Genomic DNA, 17,068 nt, shown 5'->3' on the forward strand with positions numbered 1-17,068 from the left:
TGAATTCACCAATTTGTAAGTCGCTCTGGATAAGAGCGTCTGCTAAATGACTTAAATGTAAATGTAAATGTATTGTCTGTAGCCAGCCCTTAGCCTTGGTATTTTTGCCATATACCACAAACCCCCGAAGTGCATTATTGCTCTTATAAACTGGTTGCCAACGTAATTAGAGCAGTAAAATACATGTTTTGTCACTCCAGTGGTATACGGTCTGACATACCATGGCTATCAGCGAATCAGCATTCAGGGCTCGAACCACACAGTTTATAATATAATCTAGATCTCATCTTTGCCCGTGTTAGAGTGCTGCTGCTGAAGGCCCATGGTGATGTCTTTGATCTGAGACTAGTAGCTGGTGACCAGAGCACTAAGCGAATCCCTGGTCACATATACACTGCGAGGCTACCACCGTCAGATGGCTCTACACATACACAAAGCATAAATAATGAGAATAGATCACATATCCCATCTATGCCAAATGGTTGGTTATTAAAACACATATAGGCCTAGGCCCCTCATTTCTATTTGCTTTTGGTCATTCAACTTTAATCCAAAATGATCACATGGGCTGTAGTTTTCCCATGTCTGGCCTAGCAGCATTTCCCAAACTCGGCCCTGGGGACCCTAAGGGGTGTGCATTTTGTTTTTTGCCCTAATACAACACAGCTGATTCAAATAATTAACTAAATTAATCTATCAAATGTAAAGCCCTTTTTACATCAGAAGATGTCACAAAGTGCCTCTTCAAAAATCCAGCGAGAAAATGCTGCACATCATCATCTCATCATCAAACTTTGATTATTTGAATCGGTTGTGTAGTGCTAGGGCCAAAACCAAAACATGCACACCTTGGGGTCCCCAGGACCGAGTTTAGGGAACAGTGGCCGAGGGGTTGATTCTGGATGAGGCCAAAGGATCTGGTACCTTCCTTCTGTGGTCAGGTTGGGGCGGGGACCTGGGAGGGGCCTGATCCATCTGCTGCCAGAGGCCCTGGCTGAGGGCGTGTCCCACCAGCAGCTGGGTGTTGGCCTGCAGGAGCTCCGCCCCCATCTCCAGTTTCCTGCTGGAAACTGTGGCCAATCAGCTGCGTCTCCAGTCTCAGGTGCGTCTTGGCGATTCTGGCACTGAGATCCTGTTGGAGGGAGAGATGGAGACATAGGGAGGTGGGTGACAGACCACAGTGACAAGGTGACAGAGACATCTGAACAGTCTCAAACAGAGCCATAGTTGGACGGAGTATAGCGAACATTAGAAACATCTTCCTAATACTGAGTTGCACCCCGCCTTTTGCCCTCAGAAGAGACTAGTCAGGGCATGGTGTCTACAAGGTGTCGAAAGCATTCCCGTAGGATGCTGGTCCATGGTAACGCCAATGGTTCGCACAGTTGTGTCTAGTTGGCTGGCTGTCTTTTGGGTGTTGGACCATTCTTGATACACACGGGAAACTGTTGAGCGTGAAAAACCGAGCAGTGTTGCAGTTCTTGACACAAATTGGTGCGCCTGGCACCTACTACCATATCTTGTTCAAAAGCACTTAAATATTTTGTCTTGCCCATTCACCCTCTGAACGGCACACATACAAAATCCATGTTTCAATTGTCTCAAGGCTTAAAGACCCTTATTTAACCTGTCTCCTTCCCTTCATTTACACTGATTGAAGTCGATTTAACAAGTGATATCAATATAGAGTCATAGCTTTCACCTAGATTCACCTGGGCAGTCTATGTCATGGAAAGAGCAGGTGTTCTTAATGTTTTGTATACTCAGTGAATGCTTCTAAAGCAGTTTGTCAATTCATTCCTTGGGGGGGATCTTAGAGTGTCCACTAACACACCTGATTCAACTACTCAAGGCCTAGGCAATTAGACATGTTTGCGCTGGGATGGAACAGAAATGTGCACGCCCTGGGAATGGCTTGAGAAACTCTGGACAAAACTAACATCTTAATCTCCGTATTTTTGTAAGAATTAAACGGAACAAGAATGTGAACGCAAGATGGAACAATTTCAACAATTTTACTAAGTTACAGTTCATATAAGGAAATCAGTCAATTGAAATAAATGCATTAGGCCCTAATCTATGGATATCACATGACTAGGCAGGGGTGCAGCCATGGGTGGGCCTGTGGAGCCAACTCACTGGGGAGCCAGGCCTAGCCAATCAGTATGTTTTTAATACAGACAGAAATACTCCTCAGTTTCATCAGCTGGTCTCAGGCGGGGTGGCTGGTCTCAGACGATCCCGCAGGTGAAGAAGCCAGATGTGGATGTCCTGGGATGGTGTGGTTACAAGTGGTCTGTGTGTTGAGGATGGTTGGAAAACCTGCCAAATTCTCTAAAACAACGTTGGAGGCGGCTTATGGTAGGGAAATAAACAATCAATTCTCTGGCAACAGCTCAGGTGGACATTCCTATAGTCAGCATGCCAATTGCACATTCCCTCAAAACTTGAGACATCTGTGACATTATGTTGTGTAACAAAACTGCACATTTTAGAGTGGCCATTTTATTGTCCCTAGCACCTGTGTAATGATCATGCTGTTTAATCAGTTTCTTGATATGCCACACCTGTCAGGTGGATGGATTATATTGACAAAAATAAATACTCACTAAAAGGGATGTAGACAAATTTGTGCAACAATTTGAGAGAAATACACGTATGGAAAATGGGACCAACAATTTAAATTTTTGTTTATATTTTTGTTCAGTATAGTTTATTATTGTTGTAAATGTAGGTAGAAGTGTTACTGGACCTGATGCTGAGCTTTCGTCTTGGTTGGGCTGACTGTTTCCTGGGTCTGGTCCACTAGAGCCAGAAGGGACCTGAAGTCACTCTGAGACAGCACTTTGAGCTTGGACAGCCTCATCCTTCAGGATCCTCAGGCAGAAGTGTCTGGCCAAAAAGTGCCTCTGCACCACAGCCAGCAGTAGTTACTGTTTCTTCTCGATCAACATCCCCTCGTGGCTGGGATAGAATAGAACAGAACAAAATAGAACAGAATAGTGATAGGTCAATATGTCCAAATGCATATCTTGTCATTGATTTCAAAGACACTGAATCATATTATGTACATTAAACACATTGTATTACATCTATTAAGTTGTCAATGATGAATATTCTACTATATATTTTGGCACACCTGCCAGGCAAAAGCATGGATTGATGTGGCTCCCTGGTTCACCTGTGGGCTCTCGAGTGGTGCAGTGGTCTAAGGCACTGCATCTCAGTTTCAAACAACAGTCCCCAGTTCAAATCCAGGCTGTATCACATCTGGCTGTGATTGAGTGGCGCAAGGTTGGCCCAGTGTCGCCAGGGTAGGCTGTCATTGTAAACAAGAATTTGTTCTCAACTGACTTGTCTAGTTATGTTTAAAAAAAATAATAATAAAATTCAGCATGTACCTCTTTCTGACCACCATGCCTCTGAGGATCTTCAAATGCTGTTCATCTAGGTGTCTGAGGCAGGCCAGGGCCAACTCCTCACACCATACCTACATTGGGTCAAACAGAAATACAGTATTAAAACCACTTTTTATTATGGAAAGCAACAACAAGGGGTTCTTATTGGTCCAGGTATTCTCTCCCTGTTTCATTCCATTTTCTTCAGTTTGGTACCTAATGAATACAACCCATGATGAGATAAACATGGGGCCTGTTCAGTGGACTGTAATGTTACAGGACGTCCAGATAGAAATGTATTGAGCAGAAAGGATGTCTGTCAGGTCAAATAAGAAATTGAGTCAGCTCTATTCATTACAATTCTAGGTCTGGAAGAATTCCTACCTGTACATCTTGTTCCAGCTGAGCCCGTAGGCCCTCCAGTTGCCATTTAGCATTGGCCTCTGCCTGCTGCAGCAGTGCAGCCAGGTCACCATCTTGATCCAACCATAACCTCTGATCCTGGTCTGGCATGATGCCTCTGGAGATACAAAAGCATGGGTGATATACCATGAGAAATAAGAAAGACCAGTGCTACAAGCCGAATGCTGACTGCTTGGGGCTATTGGCTAGGATATATCAATTGACTAAAACCAAGGGACTCCTCAACCTCTTTGACAAGGTAGAATGAAGTAAACAGTACAAATCTCATACAATAGGTTAAAAAGTTGGGTGATGTAATGTAAAAATCTTCCCAGCGCGAAATAGTTCCCAATCATTCTGATTGTGTTGTGACTGTGAAGTCATGAAATACACTATATACAGTGCCTTGCGAAAGTATTCGGCCCCCTTGAACTTTGCGACCTTTTGCCACATTTCAGGCTTCAAACATAAAGATATAAAAAGGTATTTTTTTGTGAAGAATCAACAACAAGTGGGACACAATCATGAAGTGGAACTACATTTATTGGATATTTCAAACTTTTTTAACAAATCAAAATCTGAAAAATTGGGCGTGCAAAATTATTCAGCCCCCTTAAGTTAATACTTTGTAGCGCCACCTTTTGCTGCGATAACAGCTGTAAGTTGCTTGGGGTATGTCTCTATCAGTTTTGCACATCAAGAGACTGACATTTTTTCCCATTCCTCCTTGCAAAACAGCTCGAGCTCAGTGAGGTTGGATGGAGAGCATTTGTGAACAGCAGTTTTCAGTTCTTTCCACATATTCTCAATTGGATTCAGGTCTGGACTTTGACTTGGCCATTCTAATACCTGGATATGTTTATTTTTGAACCATTCTATTGTAGATTTTGCTTTATGTTTTGGATCATTGTCTTGTTGGAAGACAAATCTCCGTCCCAGTTTCAGGTCTTTTGCAGACTCCATCAGGTTTTCTTCCAGAATGGTCCTGTATTTGGCTCCATCCATCTTCCCATCAATTTTAACCATCTTCCCTGTCCCTGCTGAAGAAAAGCAGGCCCAAACCATGATGCTGCCACCACCATGTTTGACAGTGGGGATGGTGTGTTCAGCGTGATGAGCTGTGTTGCTTTTACGCCAAACATAACGTTTTGAATTGTTGCCAAAAAAGTTCAATTTTGGTTTCATCTGACCAGTGCACCTTCTTCCACATGTTTGGTGTGTCTCCCAGGTGGCTTGTGGCAAACTTTAAACAACACTTTTTATGGATATCTTTAAGAAATATGGCTTTCGTCTTGCCACTCTTCCATAAAGGCCAGATTTGTGCAATATACGACTGATTGTTGTCCTATGGACAGAGTCACCCACCTCAGCTGTAGATCTCTGCAGTTCATCCAGAGTGATCATGGGCCTCTTGGCTGCATCTCTGATCAGTCTTCTCCTTGTATGAGCTGAAAGTTTAGAGGGACGGCCAGGTCTTGGTAGATTTGCAGTGGTCTGATACTCCTTCCATTTCAATATTATCGCTTGCACAGTGCTCCTCGGGATGGGGATGTTTAAAGATTGGGAAATATTTTTGTATCCAAATCCGGCTTTAAACTTCTTCACAACAGTATCTCAGACCTGCCTGGTGTGTTCCTTGTTCTTCATGATGCTCTCTGCACTTTTAACATACCTCTGAGACTATCACAGTGCAGGTGCATTTATACGGAGACTAGTGGTTAGAGCATTTGGACTAGTAACCAAAAGTTTGCAAGTTCAAATCCCCGAGCTGACAAGGTGCAAAATCTGTCGTTCTGCCCCTGAACAGGCAGTTAACCCACTGTTCCTAGGCCGTCATTGAAAATAAGAATTTGTTCTTAACTTACTTGCCTAGTAAAATAAAGGTAAAAAAAATATTTAAAAATATTACACACAGGTGGATTGTATTTATCATCATTAGTCATTTAGGTCAACATTGGATCATTCAGAGATCCTCACTGAACTTCTGTAGAGAGTTTGCTGCTCTGAAAGTAAAGGTGCTGAATAATTTTGCACGCCCAATTTTTCAGTTTTTGATTTGTTAAAAAAGTTTGAAATATCTAATAAATGTTGTTCCACTTCATGATTGTGTCCCACTTGTTGTTGATTCTTCACAAAAAAATACAGTTTTATATCTTTATGTTTGAAGCCTGAAATGTGGCAAAAGGTCGCAAAGTTCAAGGGGGCCGAATACTTTCGCAAGGCACTGTATACAAAAGTATGTGCACATCCCTTCAAATTAGTGGATTTAGCTATTTCAGCCATACCCGACAGACAGTATAAAATTGAGCACACAGCCAGCCATGTGTCATGACTGTCCTGTAAGGATCCAAATAGGTCAGATCAGCTTAGCAACAAATTACTTCCAACAGAACCTCTCTTACCTACAGAGAGGGGATAAGGGAACTGGTGGGAGTTGACAGCTCACACCCTGTAGTAAATCAAGGACAGAACATTCACATATCTCCCTCTCCAATGATCACCACAGGAATGTGCCTTTGTTTCACAGACACTTTTCCCGCCAAAACTCTAACACTTTCTAAAACAAATACTGGAAAAATATTTATAACGTAGAACATGGGGAATGGTCAGAGGCAACCTAAAGAATAATAATGTCATTTTGGTTGTTATTTTGTGATGTCATTAAAAATGTTTTAAAGGATATACTGTAACTTGAAAAGTACACACGCTATATGTGTGAAGTGTCCTTCCGATGCGTTGTGCATGAAATATGATGAGTGTAGAAAGACGTGGAGCTGCAGCTCACATCCAAAGTGGTTCGAACTCTGAATCTCAACATGAGGTAGAGACGATAAAGTCACCTCCTGGAGAATCACTGGTACTGCTGATTAGCTGTCCTAAGTAAAGTATCTAGAGAAGCAAATTTAAGTGGGACCATTCTACTACTCTTCTCAAATCACCTTAGTATGCTATTCTCATCACCCGACTGATAACCATTGACACTGCTGGCTAGCCTATCTTCAAATAAGCAGCTTCCAGAGCGAATGGAAGTAGAATAAACTCTGTCACAGGATACTGGACGACAGCAGAGGCTGAACTCCATTTCCAAGGGGGTCTGGTCCGACAGAAATACATGAAGAACCAAGGCATTTACATGTAAATACATTCATGATTTTTTACTTCAAACGGGCGGTGGTTCGTGTACAAAGTATATGATTACTGTGAGAGTAGTTTCTAAATGTACCAAAGTATTATGTCTCTGTCCCCTCTGCCCTCCTATTTTGTAACAAGCCACCATATTGTGTCAGTCCGGTAGTGACCTGTTTCTAATTTTTTAAGTGTGTATGTTTATCCTGTGTTACCATTTAGTTAGCTAGTAAATAAATAATTAAACCAATTTGTGTAGTACTTTTGCAGATACAGGAGGTTACGTCTGTTCAGAATGATGATATGATACAAGGTTATGATTAATAAGTTGACTGTTTATGGATGATAAGACATTTAGAGTTTAATTTGGGAGATTGTAACTCTTTAAAGAACTACTCTCGTGGTGCCCCAAATTCTAATGAGTCAACTGTTACATAATTAATTTAATCAGGTAACAATTAAAAATAGTTAGTTGATTAGATAAATGACAGATTCATGAAAGTAAAGTCATGACACATGCAATCTCCATAGACAAACATTGTCAGTAGAATGGCCTTCCTGAAGAGCTCAGTGACTTTCAACGTGGCACCATGATAGGATGCCTCCTTTCCGACAAGTCAGTTCAACACATTTCTGCTCTGCTAGAGCTGCCCCAGTCAACTGTAAGTGCTGTTACTGTGAAGTGGAAATGTCTAAGAGCAACAGCGCTCAGCCGCAATGTGGTAGGTCACACAAGCTCACAGAACAGGACCGCTGAAGTGCGTAAAAACCATCTGTCCTCGGTTGCAACACTCACTACCGAGTTCCAAACTGCCTCTGGAAGCAACGACAGCACAAGAACTGTTAGTCGGGAGCATCATGAAATGGGTTTCCATGGCAGAGCAGCTGCACACAAGCCTAAGATCACAATGCGCAATGTCAAGCTTCGGCTGGTGTTGTGTAAAGCTGACCACAATTGGACTCTGGAGCAGTGGAAACGCATACTCTGGAGTGATGAATCAAGCTTCACGATCTGGCAGTCCGAAGGACAAATCTTTAGTCTGCCGGATGCCTTTAGAACGATACCTGCCCCAATCCATAGTGCCAACTATAAAGTTTAGTGGAGGAGGAATAATGGTCTGGGGCTGTTTTACATGGTTTGGGCTAGGCCCCTTAGTTCCAGTGAAGGGAAATCTTAATGCTACAGCATCTAGACAATTCTGTGCTTCTAACTTTGGGGAAGGTCCTTTCCTATTTCAGCATGACAATGCCCTGTGCACAAAGCAAGGTCCATACAGAAACGGTTTGTCAAGATCGGTGTGAAAGAACTTGACTGGCCTGCACAGAGCTATGACCTCAACCCCATCAAACACGTTTGGGATGAATTGGAACACCGACTGCGAGCCAGGGCTAATCGCCAAAATCAGTGCCCGACCTCCCTAAGAGCTTGTGGCTGAATGGTAGTAAGTCCCCACAGCGATGTTCCTTCATCTAGTGGAAAGCCTTCCCGAAAGAGTGGAGGCTGTTATAGCAGCAAAGGGGGGGGTTAACTCCATATTAATGCCCATGATATTGGAAGGAGATGTTCAACTGAGCAGGTGTCCCCATACTTTTGATCATGTAGTGTACCATTAATGACAACCTACCCCCCAAAGACCCCAGACTGCCTCTGCCACTCTACCATCCTGATGCAGCTCCAAGTTCCTGCTCTGCTTCTTTTGTTTTAGAAGATTTTTTTTATTTAACTAGGCAAGTCAGTTAAGAACAAATTGTTATTTACAATGACGACCTAGGAACAGTGGGTTAACTGTCTTGTTCAGGGGCAGAACAGATTTTTACCTTGGCAGTGGAACAGTATAACTTTAGACCGTCCCCTCGCCCATACCCGGGCGCGAACCAGGGACCCTCTGCACACATCAACAACAGTCACCCACGAAGCGTCGCTCCACAAAAGCTGCAGCCCTTGCTGAGCAAGGGGGACTACTACTTCAAGGTCTCAGAGCAAGTGACGTCACCGATTGAAACGCTATTTAGCGCAAACACCGCTAGCCATTTCACATCCATTACATCAGCTCAGGGACTCTAACCACTAGGCTACCTGCTCTTGATACAACTGGAGAGGAAAATTGAACTGTTAAACCTGGAGCATGCAGCTAACAGGAGCAATTAACAATGTAATGTAATGAGATGGATAACTGTTATAGACTTACACAGAGGTGACACTCATCCAAAGTAGACTTTAAAGTGAAGTGATTGAATAGATCAATGTGAGCAGTAGTTTACTACTACTATTGTTGTGGCACTGGACATATGACAGGGAACAAATGAGCCTACTAAAAGAGAGATATTGACCTTCACAAATGTCTGTGGGTCACTGTGAGTCTGTGCAGAATCCAAGACACGGCTTCTCTCCTTCGCTTGAGTCCTCAAGAGCTTCTTCTTCTTGGAGTCGATCTTCTTGCACTTTTCATACTGAAGTTCCTTGGTCTTTATCCTGCATTCTGCAACATGTAGTTTTTATCACAATGCTACTACACTAAGTTGGAGAGAGTTTGCTGCATTGAAAGTAAAGGGGCTGAATCCTTTTGCACGCCCAATTTTTCAGTTTTTGATTTGTTAATAAAGTTTGAAATATCTAATAAATGTTATTCCTCTTCATGATTGTGTCCCACTTGTTGTTGATTCTTCACAAAAAAATACAGTTTTATATCTTTATGTTTGAAGCCTGAAATGTGGCTGATTCGGCACAGAATATGACCAGTTTAACACAATTCACTTCATTCATCTGTGTATCATTATTCACTTACCATTTATAGTCGAGTAGTACATTTCATTACTACAAATGTACTTATGATGGGGCTGCAGGTAGCCTAGTGGTTAGAGCATTGGGCCAGTGACCGGAAGGTTGAAATATCAAATCCCGAGCTAACAAGGTAAAAATCTGCCGTTCAACCCCTGAGCAAGGCACTGTTTCCTGGGCACTGTGTATGTCGATGAAGGCAGCCCCCACACCTCTCTGATTCAGAGAGTTAAATGTGGAAGACAACTGACTAGATATCCCTCTTTCCCTCTGTCAAGACTGTATTACTATACAATTATATTTTATTTTGGTTTGCATTGGTGCTTTCAAAGACTAACTTGAGACTTCCATACATTTATTTGATTCAATCTTGTTAGCAATGGAGAAGAGGCCGTAAAATGGGATATTTTAAGACACCAGTTCATTTAAGATGAGGAACTAGGCCACATAATACTGAAAGATTGCCACCATATTCCTCAGGAGGGACGTCCAGCAGGGTATTACAGAATTACACAACTTCCCAGTGGGCATAACTGCTTGCAAAGACGTCATTATGATACTATGTTCCAAATTCTACCCTCTGAGTACTGATTTCACATGAACTAGAATGCTAATCTACTACGCAATATTTGACCTGATATTGAATTCAAGGAGGTCACTCTTTTGTTAAAAACACACACCAGTTTCTTTGCTTCACCGGTTGGCTATTTGAAGTTGGTGGCCCGCGAAAACAAAATGTGTCAGGAATCCCCCGGTTAGCAGTGCACATACAGGTTAACGAAAAACATGTGCGTGTGTGTGTGTGAGTGTGCATGCTCCTGCGAGTATGCTGTACTGGAGCCCATCGGTCAGGGCAGTTTGCAGCTTGGCCAGGGTCTTATCCATGGTGGCGAAGGTCAGGTGTCCGTCACTGGTCAGCTGCTCCAGGCCCCGGGCCACTAGGCCCTGTCTGGGGGATGCCTCCAGCCGGAGCAGGGCCTGCTTGGACCGCAGCACACCCTTCAGCTCCTCCCACCACAGCAGCTTCTCCTGTGTCCTCTGGGAGAGCCGGTGGGAAGAGAGATATGGATCTAGAAACAAGCCTTACTGCCGTGGCATTGCTTTTGTTTTTGCAATGTCTTTGGGGTCTAGTTCGGGTTACAGTATAAGCACTTTGTGACAACTGCTGATGTAAAAAGGACTTTATGAATAAATTTGATCAAATTTAAATTCACTTGTGTAGCTAGATCTGAGAAGCCTATAAAACTGGATACGTGTATGCCATACCTAGAGCGAGTCAAACAAACAGTATTAAAACAGGGATGTATTCATTAAGGCACACCGTAGCAAAACGTTTTATAATGGAAAGCAAAAACAAGTGGTTCTTATTGAACAAGGCCAGGTTATCCCTTCCTGTTTCAGTCCATTTTCTCCAGTTTGGTACCTAATGAATACGACCCATGATGAGTGAAGCCTGGGGCCTGTTCAGAAGACTTTACAGACGTTACAGAACGTCCAGATAGAAATGTATTGAGTAGAGATGATGTCTCTCCCTTATTTTGACTCATTCTTACAGTTTCTCACCTTCATGTCTGCGGCCTGAGTCTCAGTCAACTGGTTTTCCACCAATAGGAGACAGTGGATGAGGGTGTGGATAACATCCTGGACCTAATTTCTGGGGAGAATCCTGGACCTGCCCAGCAGTCTCTGGCAGAAGGCCTCGACCTGTTTGCTAAAGCCCTTTGTCTGTGGAGCGACACATACAGTACTTACAGTTTCCCACCAAACTTTAAGATATTTTTCGAAGAACAAAAATCCCACAAACTTCAAGATGTATTTTTTAAAGTTTCCCCATAAACTTAATTCTCCCCATTTAAATCAAGTCTTACTTGCCTGAGCAAATAATATGGTTCAGACTTGGCGGTTCAATTTGTATAATGTGAATTACATACTATGCGGGTAGAAAGGTTTGATTGTGCTCGTCTACTACGTAGACAACGTTTTATACGTTTTCATGTCTTCATTTAACACACCGTGTAAACATTCACAGTGCAGGCTGGGAAAAGTATGTGAACCCTTGGATTTATGTGAACCCTCCTTTGGCAGCAATAACCTCAACCAAACGTTTTCTGTAGTTGCAGATTAGACCTGCATAACGATCAGGAGGATTTTGGACCATTCCTCTTTACAAAACTGTTTCAGTTCAGCAATATTCTTGGGATGTCTGGTGTGAACTGCTCTCTTGAGGACATGCCACAGCATCTCAATCAGGTTGAGGTCCGGACTCTGACTGGGCCACTACAGAAGGTGTATTTTCTACTGTTGAAGCCATTCTGTTGCTTCACCCAACTTCCGTTGAGCTTAAATTGGCAGACAGCCTAACATTATCCTGCAAAATGTCTTGGCGAACTTGAGAATTCATTTTTCTGTCAATGATAGCAAGCAGTCCAGGCCCTGAGGCTGCTTAAACCATGATGCTGCCTCCACCATACTTTACAGTTAGGATGCGGTTTTGATGTTGGTGTGCTGTGCTATGCATTTTCTTCTCCACACATAGTGTTGGGTGTTCCTTCCAAACAACTCAACTGCAGTTTAATCTGTCCACAGAATATTTAGCCAGTAGCGCTGTAGAACATCCAGCTGCACTTCAGATGTGCAGAAAGGTTTTTTGGACAGCAGTGGCTTCCTCCGTGGTGTCCTCCTATGAACATTTTCCTTGTTTAGTATTTTACGTATCGTAGACTCGTCAACAGAGATGTTAGCACATTCCTGAGATTTCTGTAAGTCTTTAGCTGACACTCTAGGATTCTTATTAACCTCAATGAGCATTCTGCGCTGTTCTCTTGCAGTCATCTTTGCAGGAGGGCCACTCCTAGGGAGAGTAGCAACAGTGCTGAACTTTCTCAATTTATAGACAATTAGTTTTACCGTGGACTGATGAACATCAAGGCTTTTAGAGATACTTTTGTAACAATATCCAGCTTTACGCAAGTAAACAAGTCTTAATCTTAGGTCTTCTGAGATCTCATTTGTTCGAGGCATGGTTCAAAAAATATTTGAAAATAAAAAATAAGCTAAGGACCCTGGGATTAAACACCTCCCTCTGCAACTAGAGGATGCCCCCATTCGAGCATGCCCCCATTCTAATTGACAGGGCTGTAGTGGTGTAGGTTGAAAGCTTCAAGTTCCTTGGCATTCATATCACCAATTAACTGACAAGGTCCAAGCACACCAAGACAGCCATGAAGAGGGCACGACAAAACCTATTCCCCCTCAGGAGACTGAAAAGGTTTGGCATGGGTCCTGAGATCCTCAAAAGGTTTTACAGCTTCACCATTGAGAGCATCCTGACGGGTTGCATTACTGCCTGGAATGGCAACTGCTCGGCCTCTGACAGCAAGGCACTACAGTGGGTAAGGCGCACGGCCCAGTACATCACTGGGGCCAAGCTTCCTGCCAACCAGGACCTCTATACCAGGCGGTGTCATGGGAAGGCTCTAAAAATTGTAAAAGACTCCAGCCAGCCTAGTCAAAGACTGTTCTCTCTGCTACTGCACAGCAAGCGGTACCGGAGCACCAAGTCTAGGTCCAAGAGGCTTCTATTTTACTGCTGCTCTTGAATTATTTGTTATTCTTATCTCTTACTTTTTTAGGTATTTTCTTAAAACTGCATTGTTGGTTAAGGGCTTGTAAGTAAGCATTTCACTGTAAGGTCTACTACACCTGTTGTATTTGGCACGTGACAAATACATTTTTATTTTATTTGACATTAAACAGCAAGTATTATCAATAGAAATGGACAAAAAAAAGCTTATATCATGTCTTATAATGCTATATGGGGATATAATAGGCACTATAAGTGAATTCATAACAGATTATGAATATTTGTCTTAGTTTGGTAAAAAACAGTAGGATAAATACACATGTAGGTCGAGTCCATTCTCGCTTTTTTTCTTCTTTTCTTTTAAGAGCTTTGTCACAACAGATCAGTTAGTCAATGCATTATGAACAGTTAGCATTATAAATAGTTTGCTAGTGTGTGATGAAATAAAGAGGTCACCCACCCACATTTCTCCTTCAGGACCTGTGAACTGTGTTGTTGCATGTTCCTGCAGAGCCAGACAGTATAGGCTGATCCTGCACTCAAATCTACAATGATAACAGCTACACTAGAACAGCTTGTATTTACAGTAGAACGCATTAAAGGTACTCAGAAATATGACATCATCATACACAGCTAGCACTTTGATGATACAGTCCAAGGGATAGTTTATCTACATTAAAGTGAGGATTGTCTATACACTCTTATACACCCCATGGGAGAAACCTTTGAGTAACCCTTTTGGGTTCCATGTAGAAACATTTCAACAGAGGGATATACATGGAACCCAAAAAGGTTCTCCCATGTGGATAGGCAAATAACCTTTTTGGATCCCTTTTTTCTAAGAGTGAAGACTGACTTCATGGTAAGAAAAAACACATCTTAATTTGTAATTTCTCTGAATTATCCCTTTAACTGAATATCTATCCCATATCAGCTCACCCTGTCTGAGAGACTGTGTGGGGGTAGTGGGCCACCCGGGTGAAACTCTCGTTCTGGAGGCTCTTGGGGACCAGCGAGGAGATGAACTAGCTGCTGTCATCATCATCCTGGCCATGGCTCAGTGACCCCGCTAGAGTCAGATGAGGACACTCCTTTGGGGAGGATGGGAAGCTTGGAGTGCTCGTGCAGCGATGGGATGGAGGCTCCATCCGCTAAGGGCTGTCGTTGGGAATTGACATTAAAGGGACAGTTTGCATCAAAGTCAAAGTTTGCCAGATGTATTCAGTCCTATTTAATGTGGTCTTAAAATGGAAAATTCAGCCATAGACTGCTTTCAAGGAAAGGGAAATAAAATAGGTATTTGTGCTGAACTATCCCTTGAGCCCCATCCCATGCTCTTGGAATGAAGGCAAAATGACCTTCCAATTAGGGTTACAATCTGGATAGATTTGGTTAGAACCTTTTATAGCTTCTGTGGTATGAAGTCTGTAATATAAACAGATATCCTGAGTGGCATAGCGGTCTAACGCGCTGCATCTCAGTGCTAGAGGCCTCACTACAGATCCTGGTTTGATCCCAAGCTGTATCACAACCAGCCAGGTTCGGGAGTCCCATAGGGAAGTGCACAATTGGCCCAGCGTTGTCCGGGAAGGCCGTCATTATAAAATAAGAATTTGTTCTTTACTGACTTGCCTAGTTAAATAAAGGTTAAATAAAGGATCTTACTCTATATTTCTGGTTGATGGGGTACACCACCTTTGCCTGTGATGCAAAAGCAGCCACATCGCTGTTCAAGCGTGGCTTCTTCTTTTCCTGATAAATTAATAAACACAGTGAATTGTTATGGAAAGTTAATGAAAGCCAAATCAGCTTTTAATTACACATACTGTATGTTATGGTTTAGTTTTTCAAACAACAAACACTTGTTCTCATTTGAAGCTGACGTTTATCTCAATCTCTTCTTGCTGACACAGTCACTTTGGTTGTTCTCCCTATCCAGGTCGTCTCCCTCAAACAGTCTTCTGGCATCATAGCCCTGGTGGAAAGGAAGACAGTTCAACTATCAGTGCATAGATTACATGAATATGGAAAGGGGGACACCTAGTCAGTTGATCAACTGCATGTATTCAACTGAAATGTGTTTTCCGCATTAAACCCAACCCCTCTGTATCTGAGAGGTACGGAGGGCTGACTCAATCGACATCCACGTCTTTGGCACCCAGGGAACAGTGGGTAGCATTTCACTACACCCGCTATAACATCTGCTAAACATGCGTATGTGACCAATACAATTACATTTTAACTGCCTTGTTCAGAGGCAGAACGATAGATTTTTACTGGGGTGTATTCAAAAGGACTACTCCTGACTTTAAGTTGTTAAAACCTGTTTGGGAAAGTCGTGCCACTAGCAGGACACCTCGACAACATCCAGTGAAATTGCAGAGCGCCAAATTCAAACTAAATTATTATAAATATTTAACATTCATAAAATCCCAAGTGTAATACATTAAAATAAAGCTTAACTTCTTGTTAATCCAGCTGCTGTTTCAGATTTCACAAAAGCTTTACGGCAAAAGCAAACCATGCAATAATCTGAGGACAGCGCCCCGCATACAAACACATGAAAAACATATTTCAACCAGGCAGGTGCGACACGAAAGTCAGAAATAGCGATATAAAACATGCCTTGCCTTTGATGATCTTCTTCTGTTGGCACTCCAAAAGGTCCCAGTTACATCACAAATGGTCCTTTTGTTCGATAATGTCCTTCTTTATATCCATAAAAACTCAGTTTAGCTGGCGCGCTTTAGTCAATAATCCACCCAGTTTCCCTCCATCAAAATGCATACAAAACGAATCCCAAATGTTACTAATAAACTTTAGGTAACCTAATATGCAAATAAACAGCAAAATTCAAGAAGGAGAATTGTTATTTTCTTTGCCTGAGAAAAATACCAAAGAACGCACTCTCCTCCATGCGCTTGGAAACACTACAGCCAAAATGGAAGCCACCAAGAAAAACTACATTTTCTTCTCCAAAAACCAGCCTGAAACTCTTTCTGAAGACTGTTGACATCTAGTGGAAACCCTAGGAACTGCAATCTGGGAAGACTTGGCCTTATAATTAAAGTGCTATAATAAAAGTGTCCTCGGGGTATCGCCTGCCATATCAGTTCTGTTATACTCACATACATTATTTTCTCTAGAGTGTTTTCTATCCAAATCTACCAATTATATGCATATCCTAGTGTAACAGTATAACTTTAGACCGTCCCCTCGCCCATACCCGGGCATGAACCAGGGACCCTCTGCACACATCAACAACAGTCACACACGAAGCATCGTTACCCATCGCTCCACAAAAGCCACGGCCCTTGCAGAGCAAGGGGAACCACTACTTCAAGGTCTCAGAGCAAGTGACGTCACCGATTGAAACGCTATTTAGCACGCACCACCGCTAACTAGCTAGCCGTTTCACATCCGTTACACTAGCATATTCTGGGCCTGAGTAACAGGCAGTTTACTTTGGGCACACTTTTCATCCGGACGTCAAAATACTGCCCCCTATCCCAAAGTTAAACAGTTACAACGCATTGGTTGAAATAGTGCTAATAGTGCTAATATTACATTGATGTTTGGCTGCTGCTATGATTCCAGAAAACCCCCGCATACCTATCCTGTAAATATATGCAGAGATTCGGCAAACTGAACCAAGACGTCATTGGAGCATTCAGTAATCATATCCTGGTTGTTAATTTTTTGATAATTCCCTGGTACAATGGAAGAAAATATCCGAAAAACACGCGCATTTCTCCAGAAAAAGATTTTAGGCTAGGTCTG

The 17,068-nt window shown here is 42.5% G+C and overlaps 1 pseudogene; it reads right to left on the minus strand.

The window, feature by feature from the left end:
• Nucleotides 1–276: 276 nt before the first annotated feature.
• LOC135541477 (uncharacterized) lies at nucleotides 277–16,770 on the minus strand (annotated as a pseudogene).
• Nucleotides 16,771–17,068: the final 298 nt, after the last annotated feature.

Source organism: Oncorhynchus masou, chromosome 6 (assembly GCF_036934945.1).
Source record: "Oncorhynchus masou masou isolate Uvic2021 chromosome 6, UVic_Omas_1.1, whole genome shotgun sequence".
NCBI classification, from domain to species: Eukaryota; Metazoa; Chordata; class Actinopteri; order Salmoniformes; family Salmonidae; genus Oncorhynchus; species Oncorhynchus masou.